The 9,323-nt window shown below is 45.1% G+C and overlaps 26 pseudogenes; all 26 read left to right on the forward strand.

The window, feature by feature from the left end:
• Window positions 1-613: 613 nt before the first annotated feature.
• LOC140093952 (5S ribosomal RNA) lies at window positions 614-732 on the forward strand (annotated as a pseudogene).
• A 69-nt stretch (window positions 733-801) lies between these two features.
• LOC140093053 (5S ribosomal RNA) lies at window positions 802-920 on the forward strand (annotated as a pseudogene).
• Window positions 921-990: 70 nt separating this feature from the next.
• LOC140091039 (5S ribosomal RNA) lies at window positions 991-1,109 on the forward strand (annotated as a pseudogene).
• A 259-nt stretch (window positions 1,110-1,368) lies between these two features.
• Window positions 1,369-1,487, forward strand: LOC140086156 (5S ribosomal RNA; annotated as a pseudogene).
• A 70-nt stretch (window positions 1,488-1,557) lies between these two features.
• Window positions 1,558-1,676, forward strand: LOC140089975 (5S ribosomal RNA; annotated as a pseudogene).
• Window positions 1,677-1,746: 70 nt separating this feature from the next.
• Window positions 1,747-1,865, forward strand: LOC140083926 (5S ribosomal RNA; annotated as a pseudogene).
• Window positions 1,866-2,700: 835 nt separating this feature from the next.
• Window positions 2,701-2,819, forward strand: LOC140079311 (5S ribosomal RNA; annotated as a pseudogene).
• A 69-nt stretch (window positions 2,820-2,888) lies between these two features.
• LOC140083211 (5S ribosomal RNA) lies at window positions 2,889-3,007 on the forward strand (annotated as a pseudogene).
• Window positions 3,008-3,077: 70 nt separating this feature from the next.
• On the forward strand, window positions 3,078-3,196 carry LOC140079312 (5S ribosomal RNA; annotated as a pseudogene).
• Window positions 3,197-3,446: 250 nt separating this feature from the next.
• LOC140098743 (5S ribosomal RNA) lies at window positions 3,447-3,565 on the forward strand (annotated as a pseudogene).
• Window positions 3,566-3,635: 70 nt separating this feature from the next.
• LOC140093510 (5S ribosomal RNA) lies at window positions 3,636-3,754 on the forward strand (annotated as a pseudogene).
• Window positions 3,755-3,823: 69 nt separating this feature from the next.
• On the forward strand, window positions 3,824-3,942 carry LOC140093065 (5S ribosomal RNA; annotated as a pseudogene).
• A 1,203-nt stretch (window positions 3,943-5,145) lies between these two features.
• On the forward strand, window positions 5,146-5,264 carry LOC140093511 (5S ribosomal RNA; annotated as a pseudogene).
• A 258-nt stretch (window positions 5,265-5,522) lies between these two features.
• Window positions 5,523-5,641, forward strand: LOC140079913 (5S ribosomal RNA; annotated as a pseudogene).
• A 251-nt stretch (window positions 5,642-5,892) lies between these two features.
• On the forward strand, window positions 5,893-6,011 carry LOC140090486 (5S ribosomal RNA; annotated as a pseudogene).
• A 70-nt stretch (window positions 6,012-6,081) lies between these two features.
• On the forward strand, window positions 6,082-6,200 carry LOC140088577 (5S ribosomal RNA; annotated as a pseudogene).
• A 69-nt stretch (window positions 6,201-6,269) lies between these two features.
• On the forward strand, window positions 6,270-6,388 carry LOC140095606 (5S ribosomal RNA; annotated as a pseudogene).
• A 70-nt stretch (window positions 6,389-6,458) lies between these two features.
• LOC140084799 (5S ribosomal RNA) lies at window positions 6,459-6,577 on the forward strand (annotated as a pseudogene).
• A 448-nt stretch (window positions 6,578-7,025) lies between these two features.
• On the forward strand, window positions 7,026-7,144 carry LOC140083927 (5S ribosomal RNA; annotated as a pseudogene).
• A 70-nt stretch (window positions 7,145-7,214) lies between these two features.
• LOC140089606 (5S ribosomal RNA) lies at window positions 7,215-7,333 on the forward strand (annotated as a pseudogene).
• A 70-nt stretch (window positions 7,334-7,403) lies between these two features.
• On the forward strand, window positions 7,404-7,522 carry LOC140083443 (5S ribosomal RNA; annotated as a pseudogene).
• A 635-nt stretch (window positions 7,523-8,157) lies between these two features.
• On the forward strand, window positions 8,158-8,276 carry LOC140082738 (5S ribosomal RNA; annotated as a pseudogene).
• Window positions 8,277-8,346: 70 nt separating this feature from the next.
• Window positions 8,347-8,465, forward strand: LOC140093213 (5S ribosomal RNA; annotated as a pseudogene).
• Window positions 8,466-8,535: 70 nt separating this feature from the next.
• On the forward strand, window positions 8,536-8,654 carry LOC140079313 (5S ribosomal RNA; annotated as a pseudogene).
• Window positions 8,655-8,724: 70 nt separating this feature from the next.
• Window positions 8,725-8,843, forward strand: LOC140095510 (5S ribosomal RNA; annotated as a pseudogene).
• Window positions 8,844-8,912: 69 nt separating this feature from the next.
• Window positions 8,913-9,031, forward strand: LOC140092100 (5S ribosomal RNA; annotated as a pseudogene).
• Window positions 9,032-9,323: the final 292 nt, after the last annotated feature.

Raw genomic sequence — 9,323 nt, forward strand, 5'->3', positions numbered from 1 at the left:
GTTTCTCTATGAGATAGTAAAAGAAGGTTCAAATTGAACAGCTGCTGTCAACGGCCATTCTAAGCTGAATGTGCGTGCTCTTGTCAGATCGCAGCAGCGATGCAGCTTAAGGCTTGGCAAGTTCCAGCATGGGAGACTGGTTGGGAATCCCAAGTTCTGTTGACCTTTTTGAACTTGAAAATTGTTTTAGTTTCTCTATGAGATAGTAAAAGAAGGTTCAATTTGAAATGCTGCTGTCAACGGCCATTCTAAGCTGAATGTGCCTGCTGTTGTCAGATCGCAGCAGCAATGCAGCTTAAGGCTTGGCAAGTACCAGCATGGGAGACTGGCTGGGAATCCCAAGTTCTGGTGACCTTTTTGAACCTGAAAATTGTGTTAGTTTCTATATGAGATAGTAAAAGAAGGTTCAAATTGAACAACTGCTGTCAACGGCCATTCTAAGCTGAATGTGTGTGCTCTTGTCAGATCGCAGCAGCGATGCAGCTTAAGGCTTGGCAAGTACCAGCATGGGAGACTGGCTGGGAATCCCAAGTTCTGTTGACCTTTTTGAACCTGAAAATTGTGTTAGTTTCTCTATGAGATATTAAAAGTAGGTTCAAAATGAACAGCTGCTGTCAACGGCAATTCTAAGCTGAATGTGCCTGCTCTCGTCAGATCGCAGCAGCAATGCAGCTTAAGGCTTGGCAACTACCAGCATGGGAGACTGGCTGGGAATTCCAAGTTCCGTTGACCTTTTTGAACCTGAAAATGTGTTAGTTTCTCTATGAGATAGTAAAAGAAGGTTCAAATTGAAAAGCTGCTGTCAACGGCCATTCTAAGCTGAATGTGCCTGCTCTCGTCAGATCGCAGCAGCAATGCAGCTTAAGGCTTGGCAAGTACCAGCATGGGAGACTGGCTGGGAATCCCAAGTTCCGTTGACCTTTTTGAACCTGAAAATTGTGTTAGTTTCTCTATGAGATAGCAAAAGAAGGTTCAAATTGAACAGCTGCTGTCAACGGCCATTCTAAGCTGAATGTGCCTGCTCTTGTCAGATCGCAGCAGCAATGCAGCTTAAGGCTTGGCAAGTACCAGCATGGGAGACTGGCTGGGAATCCCAAGTTCTGTTGACCTTTTTGAACCTGAAAATTGTGTTAGTTTCTCTATGAGATAGTAAAAGAAGGTTCAAATTGAACAGCTGCTGTCAACGGCCATTCTAAGCTGAATGTGCCTGCTCTTGTCAGATCGCAGCAGCAATGCAGCTTAAGGCTTGGCAAGTACCAGCATGGGAGACTGGCTTGGAATCCCAAGTTCTGGTGACCTTTTTGAACCTGAAAATTGTGTTAGTTTCTATATGAGATAGTAGAAGAAGGTTCAAATTGAACAACTGCTGTCAACGGCCATTCTAAGCTGAATGTGCCTGCTCTCGTCAGATCGCTGCAGCAATGCAGCTTAAGGCTTGGCAAGTACCAGCATGGGAGACTGGCTGGGAATCCCAAGTTCCGTTGACCTTTTTGAACCTGAAAATTGTGTTAGTTTCTCTATGAGATAGCAAAAGAAGGTTCAAATTGAACAGCTGCTGTCAACGGCCATTCTAAGCTGAATGTGCCTGCTCTCGTCAGATCGCAGCAGCAATGCAGCTTAAGGCTTGGCAAGTACAAGCATGGGGGACTGGCTGGGAATCCCAAGTTCTGTTGACCTTTTTTAACCTGAAAATTGTGTTAGTTTCTCTATGAGATAGTAAAAGAAGGTTCAAATTGAACAGCTGCTGTCAACGGCAATTCTAAGCTGAATGTGCCTGCTCTCGTCAGATCGCAGCAGCAATGCAGCTTAAGGCTTGGCAAGTACCAGCATGGGAGACTGGCTGGGAATCCCAAGTTCCGTTGACCTTTTTGAACCTGAAAATTGTGTTAGTTTCTCTATGAGATAGCAAAAGAAGGTTCAAATTGAACAGCTGCTGTCAACGGCCATTCTAAGCTGAATGTGCCTGCACTCGTCAGATCGCAGCAGCAATGCAGCTTAAGGCTTGGCAAGTACCAGCATGGGAGACTGGCTGGGAATCCCAAGTTCTCTTGACCTTTTTTAACCTGAAAATTGTTAGTTTCTCTATGAGATAGTAAAAGAAGGTTCAAATTGAACAGCTGCTGTCAACGGCCATTCTAAGCTGAATGTGCATGCTCTCGTCAGATCGCAGCAGCAATGCAGCTTAAGGCTTGGCAAGTACCAGCATGGGAGACTGGCTTGGAATCCCAAGTTCTGGTGACCTTTTTGAACCTGAAAATTGTGTTAGTTTCTATATGAGATAGTAGAAGAAGGTTCAAATTGAACAACTGCTGTCAACGGCCATTCTAAGCTGAATGTGTGTGCTCTTGTCAGATCGCAGCAGCGATGCAGCTTAAGGCTTGGCAAGTACCAGCATGGGAGACTGGCTGGGAATCCCAAGTTCTGTTGACCTTTTTGAACCTGAAAATTGTGTTAGTTTCTCTATGAGATAGTAAAAGAAGGTTCAAATTGAACAGCTGCTGTCAACGGCAATTCTAAGCTGAATGTGCCTGCTCTCGTCAGATCGCAGCAGCAATGCAGCAGCAATGCAGCTTAAGGCTTGGCAAGTACCAGCATGGGAGACTGGCTGGGAATCCCAAGTTCCGTTGACCTTTTTGAACCTTAAAATTGTGTTAGTTTCTCTATGAGATAGCAAAAGAAGGTTCAAATTGAACAGCTGCTGTCAACGGCCATTCTAAGCTGAATGTGCCTGCTCTCGTCAGATCGCAGCAGCAATGCAGCTTAAGGCTTGGCAAGTACCAGCATGGGAGACTGGCTGGGAATCCCAAGTTCTGTTGACCTTTTTGAACCTGAAAATGTGTTAGTTTCTCTATGAGATAGTAAAAGAAGGTTCAAATTGAACAGCTGCTGTCAACGGCCATTCTAAGCTGAATGTGCCTGCTCTCGTCAGATCGCAGCAGCAATGCAGCTTAAGGCTTGGCAAGTACCAGCATGGGAGACTGGCTGGGAATTCCAAGTTCCGTTGACCTTTTTGAACCTTAAAATTGTGTTAGTTTCTCTATGAGATAGCAAAAGAAGGTTCAAATTGAACAGCTGCTGTCAACGGCCATTCTAAGCTGAATGTGCCTGCTCTCGTCAGATCGCAGCAGCAATGCAGCTTAAGGCTTGGCAAGTACCAGCATGGGAGACTGGCTGGGAATCCCAAGTTCTGTTGACCTTTTTGAACCTGAAAATGTGTTAGTTTCTCTATGAGATAGTAAAAGAAGGTTCAAATTGAACAGCTGCTGTCAACGGCCATTCTAAGCTGAATGTGCCTGCTCTCGTCAGATCGCAGCAGCTTAAGGCTTGGCAAGTACCAGCATGGGAGACTGGCTGGGAATCCAAAGTTCCGTTGACATTTTTGAACCTGAAAATTGTGTTAGTTTCTCTATGAGATAGCAAAAGAAGGTTCAAATTGAACAGCTGCTGTCAACGGCCATTCTAAGCTGAATGTGGCTGCTCTTGTCAGATCGCAGCAGCAATGCAGCTTAAGGCTTGGCAAGTACCAGCATGGGAGACTGGCTGGGAATCCCAAGTTCTGTTGACCTTTTTTAACCTGAAAATTGTGTTAGTTTCTCTATGAGATAGTAAAAGAAGGTTCAAATTGAACAGCTGCTGTCAACGGCCATTCTAAGCTGAATTTGCCTGCTCTCGTCAGATCGCAGCAGCAATGCAACTTAAGGCTTGGCAAGTACCAGCATGGGAGACTGGCTGGGAATTCCAAGTTCCGTTGACCTTTTTGAACCTGAAAATGTGTTAGTTTCTCTATGAGATAGTAAAAGAAGGTTCAAATTGAACAGCTGCTGTCAACGGCCATTCTAAGCTGAATGTGCCTGCTCTCGTCAGATCGCAGCAGCAATGCAGCTTAAGGCTTGGCAAGTACCAGCATGGGAGACTGGCTGGGAATCCCAAGTTCCGTTGACCTTTTTGAACCTGAAAATTGTGTTAGTTTCTCTATGAGATAGTAAAAGAAGGTTCAAATTGAACAGCTGCTGTCACCGGCCATTCTAAGCTGAATGTGCCTGCTCTCGTCAGATCGTAGCAGCAATGCAGCTTAACGCTTGGCAAGTACCAGCATGGGAGACTGGCTGGGAATCCCAAGTTCTGTTGACCTTTTTGAACCTGAAAATGTGTTAGTTTCTCTATGAGATAGTAAAAGAAGGTTCAAATTGAACAGCTGCTGTCAACGGCCATTCTAAGCTGAATGTGCGTGCTCTTGTCAGATCGCAGCAGCGATGCAGCTTAAGGCTTGGCAAGTACCAGCATGGGAGACTGGCTTGGAATCCCAAGTTCTGGTGACCTTTTTGAACCTGAAAATTGTGTTAGTTTCTCTATGAGATAGTAAAAGAAGGTTCAAATTGAACAGCTGCTGTCAACGGCCATTCTAAGCTGAATGTGCGTGCTCTTGTCAGATCGCAGCAGCGATGCAGCTTAAGGCTTGGCAAGTTCCAGCATGGGAGACTGGCTGGGAATCCCAAGTTCTGGTGACCTTTTTGAACCTGAAAATTGTGTTAGTTTCTCTATGAGATAGTGGAAGAAGGTTCAAATTGAACAACTGCTGTCAACGGCCATTCTAAGCTGAATGTGTGTGCTCTTTTCAGATCGCAGCAGCGATGCAGCTTAAGGCTTGGCAAGTACCAGCATGGGAGACTGGCTGGGAATCCCAAGTTCTGTTGACCTTTTTGAACCTGAAAATTGTGTTAGTTTCTCTATGAGATAGTAAAAAAAGGTTCAAATTGAACAGCTGCAGTCAACGGCCATTCTAAGCTGAATGTGCGTGCTCTTGTCAGATCGCAGCAGCGATGCAGCTTAAGGCTTGGCAAGTTCCAGCATGGGAGACTGGCTGGAAATCCCAAGTTCTGGTGACCTTTTTGAACCTGAAAATTGTGTTAGTTTCTCTATGAGATAGTGGAAGAAGGTTCAAATTGAACAACTGCTGTCAACGGCCATTCTAAGCTGAATGTGTGTGCTCTTTTCAGATCGCAGCAGCGATGCAGCTTAAGGCTTGGCAAGTACCAGCATGGGAGACTGGCTGGGAATCCCAAGTTCTGTTGACCTTTTTGAACCTGAAAATTGTGTTAGTTTCTCTATGAGATAGTAAAAGAAGGTTCAAATTGAACAGCTGCTGTCAACGGCCATTCTAAGCTGAATTTGCCTGCTCTCGTCAGATCGCAGCAGCAATGCAACTTAAGGCTTGGCAAGTACCAGCATGGGAGACTGGCTGGGAATTCCAAGTTCCGTTGACCTTTTTGAACCTGAAAATGTGTTAGTTTCTCTATGAGATAGTAAAAGAAGGTTCAAATTGAACAGCTGCTGTCAACGGCCATTCTAAGCTGAATGTGGCTGCTTTCGTCAGATCGCAGCAGCAATGCATCTTAAGGCTTGGCAAGTACCAGCATGGGAGACTGGCTGGGAATCCCAAGTTCCGTTGACCTTTTTGAACCTGAAAATTGTGTTAGTTTCTCTATGAGATAGTAAAAGAAGGTTCAAATTGAACAGCTGCTGTCAACGGCCATTCTAAGCTGAATGTGCCTGCTCTCATCAGATCGCAGCAGCAATGCAGCTTAAGGCTTGGCAAGTACCAGCATGGGAGACTGGCTGGGAATCCCAAGTTCTGTTGACCTTTTTGAACCTGAAAATTGTGTTAGTTTCTCTATGAGATAGTAAAAGAAGGTTCAAATTGAACAGCTGCTGTCAACGGCCATTCTAAGCTGAATGTTCCTGCTCTCGTCAGATCGCAGCAGCTTAAGGCTTGGCAAGTACCAGCATGGGAGACTGGGTAGGAATCCCAAGATCCGTTGACCTTTTTGAACCTGAAAATTTAGTTATTTTCTCTATGAGATAGTAAAAGAAGGTTCAAATTGAACGGCTGCTGTCAACGGCCATTCTAAGCTGAATGTGCCTGCTCTCGTCAGATCACAGCAGCAATGCAGCTTAAGGCTTGGCAAGTACCAGCATGGGAGACTGGCTGGGAATCCCAAGTTCTGTTGACCTTTTTGAACCTGAAAATTGTGTTAGTTTCTCTATGAGATAGTAAAAGAAGGTTCAAATTGAACAGCTGCTGTCAACGGCCATTCTAAGCTGAATGTGCCTGCGCTCGTCAGATCGCAGCAGCAATGCAGCTTAAGGCTTGGCAAGTACCAGCATGGGAGACTGGCTGGGAATTCCAAGTTCCGTTGACCTTTTTGAACCTGAAAATGTGTTAGTTTCTCTATGAGATAGTAAAAGAAGGTTCAAATTGAACAGCTGCTGTCAACGGCCATTCTAAGCTGAATGTGCCTGCTCTCGTCAGATCGCAGCAGCAATGCATCTTAAGGCTTGGCAAGTACAAGCATGGGAGACTGGCTGGGAATCCCAAGTTCCGTTGACCTTTTTGAACCTGAAAATTGTGTTAGTTTCTCTATGAGATAGTAAAAGAAGGTTCAAATTGAACAGCTGCTTTCAACGGCCATTCTAAGCTGAATGTGCCTGCTCTCGTCAGATCGCAGCAGCAATGCAGCTTAAGGCTTGGCAAGTACCAGCATGGGAGACTGGCTGGGAATCCCAAGTTCCGTTGACCTTTTTGAACCTGAAAATTGTGTTAGTTTCCCTATGAGATAGTAAAAGAAGGTTCAAATTGAACAGCTGCTGTCAACGGCCATTCTAAGCTGAATGTGCGTGCTCTTGTCAGATCGCAGCAGCGATGCAGCTTAAGGCTTGGCAAGTACCAGCATGGGAGACTGGCTGGGAATCCCAAGTTCTGGTGACCTTTTTGAACCAGAAAATTGTGTTAGTTTCTCTATGAGATAGTGGAAGAAGGTTCAAATTGAACAACTGCTGTCAACGGCCATTCTAAGCTGAATGTGTGTGCTCTTTTAAGATCGCAGCAGCGATGCAGCTTAAGGCTTGGAAAGTACCAGCATGGGAGACTGGCTGGGAATCCCAAGTTCTGTTGACCTTTTTGAACCTGAAAATTGTGTTAGTTTCTCTATAAGATAGTAAAAGAAGGTTCAAATTGAACAGCTGCTGTCAACGGCAATTCTAAGCTGAATGTGCCTGCTCTCGTCAGATCGCAGCAGCAATGCAGCTTAAGGCTTGGCAAGTACCAGCATGGGAGACTGGCTGGGAATCCCAAGTTCCGTTGACCTTTTTGAACCTGAAAATTGTGTTAGTTTCTCTATGAGATAGCAAAAGAAGGTTCAAATTGAACAGCTGCTGTCAACGGCCATTCTAAGCTGAATGTGCCTGCTCTCGTCAGATTGCAGCAGCAATGCAGCTTAAGGCTTGGCAAGTACCAGCATGGGAGACTGGCTGGGAATCCCAAGTTCTGTTGACCTTTTTTAACCTGAAAATTGTGTTAGTTTCTCTATGAGATAGTAAAAGAAGGTTCAAATTGAACAGCTGCTGTCAACGGCCATTCTAAGCTGAATTTGCCTGCTCTCGTCAGATCGCAGCAGCAATGCAGCTTAAGGCTTGGCAAGTACCAGCATGGGAGACTGGCTGGGAATTCCAAGTTCCGTTGACCTTTTTGAACCTGAAAATGTGTTAGTTTCTCTATGAGATAGTAAAAGAAGGTTCAAATTGAACAGCTGCTGTCAACGGCCATTCTAAGCTGAATGTGCCTGCTCTCGTCAGATCGTAGCAGCAATGCAGCTTAACGCTTGGCAAGTACCAGCATGGGAGACTGGCTTGGAATCCCAAGTTCTGTTGACCTTTTTGAACCTGAAAATGTGTTAGTTTCTCTATGAGATAGTAAAAGAAGGTTCAAATTGAACAGCTGCTGTCAACGGCCATTCTAAGCTGAATGTGCGTGCTCTTGTCAGATCGCAGCAGCGATGCAGCTTAAGGCTTGGCAAGTACCAGCATCGGAGACTGGCTTGGAATCCCAAGTTCTGGTGACCTTTTTGAACCTGAAAATTGTGTTAGTTTCTCTATGAGATAGTAAAAGAAGGTTCAAATTGAACAGCTGCTGTCAACGGCCATTCTAAGCTGAATGTGCGTGCTCTTGTCAGATCGCAGCAGCGATGCAGCTTAAGACTTGGCAAGTACCAGCATGGGAGACTGGCTTGGAATCCCAAGTTCTGGTGACCTTTTTGAACCTGAAAATTGTGTTAGTTTCTATATGAGATAGTAGAAGAAGGTTCAAATTGAACAACTGCTGTCAATGGCCATTCTAAGCTGAATGTGCCTGCTCTCGTCAGATCGCAGCAGCAATGCAGCTTAAGGCTTGGCAAGTACCAGCATGGGAGACTGGCTGGGAATCCCAAGTTCCGTTGACCTTTTTTAACCTGAAAATTGTGTTAGTTTCTCTATGAGATAGCAAAAGAAGGTTCAAATTGAACAGCTGCTGTCAACGGCCATTCTAAGCTGAATGTGCCTGCTCTCGTCAGATCGCAGCAGCATTGCAGCTTAAGGCTTGGCAAGTACCAGCATGGGAGACTGGCTGGGAATCCCAAGTTCTGTTGACCTTTTTGAACCTGAAAATTGTGTTAGTTTCTCTATGAGATAGCAAAAGAAGGTTCAAATTGAACAGCTGCTGTCAACGGCCATTCTAAGCTGAATGTGCCTGCTCTCGTCAGATCGCAGCAGCAATGCAGCTTAAGGCTTGGCAAGTACCAGCATGGGAGACTGGCTGGGAATCCCAAGTTCTGTTGACCTTTTTTAACCTGAAAATTGTGTTAGTTTCTCTATGAGATAGTAAAAGAAGGTTCAAATTGAACAGCTGCTGTCAACGGCCATTCTAAGCTGAATTTGCCTGCTCTCGTTAGATCGCAGTAGCAATGCAACTTAAGGCTTGGCAAGTACCAGCATGGGAGACTGGCTGGGAATTCCAAGTTCCGTTGACCTTTTTGAACCTGAAAATGTGTTAGTTTCTCTATGAGATAGTAAAAGAAGGTTCAAATTGAACAGCTGCTGTCAACGGCCATTCTAAGCTGAATGTGCCTGCTCTCGTCAGAACGCAGCAGCAATGCAGCTTAAGGCTTGGCAAGTACCAGCATGGGAGACTGGCTGGGAATCCCAAGTTCCGTTGACCTTTTTGAACCTGAAAATTGTGTTAGTTTCTCTATGAGATAGTAAAAGAAGGTTCAAATTGAACAGCTGCTGTCAACGGCCATTCTAAGCTGAATGTGCCTGCGCTCGTCAGATCGTAGCAGCAATGCAGCTTAACGCTTGGCAAGTACCAGCATGGGAGACTGGCTGGGAATCCCAAGTTCTGTTGACCTTTTTGAACCTGAAAATGTGTTAGTTTCTCTATGAGATAGTAAAAGAAGGTTCAAATTGAACAGCTGCTGTCAACGGCCATTCTAAGCTGAATGTGCGTGCTC

Source organism: Engystomops pustulosus, chromosome 9, assembly GCF_040894005.1.
Source record: "Engystomops pustulosus chromosome 9, aEngPut4.maternal, whole genome shotgun sequence".
In the NCBI taxonomy this organism is placed as follows: domain Eukaryota; kingdom Metazoa; phylum Chordata; class Amphibia; order Anura; family Leptodactylidae; genus Engystomops; species Engystomops pustulosus.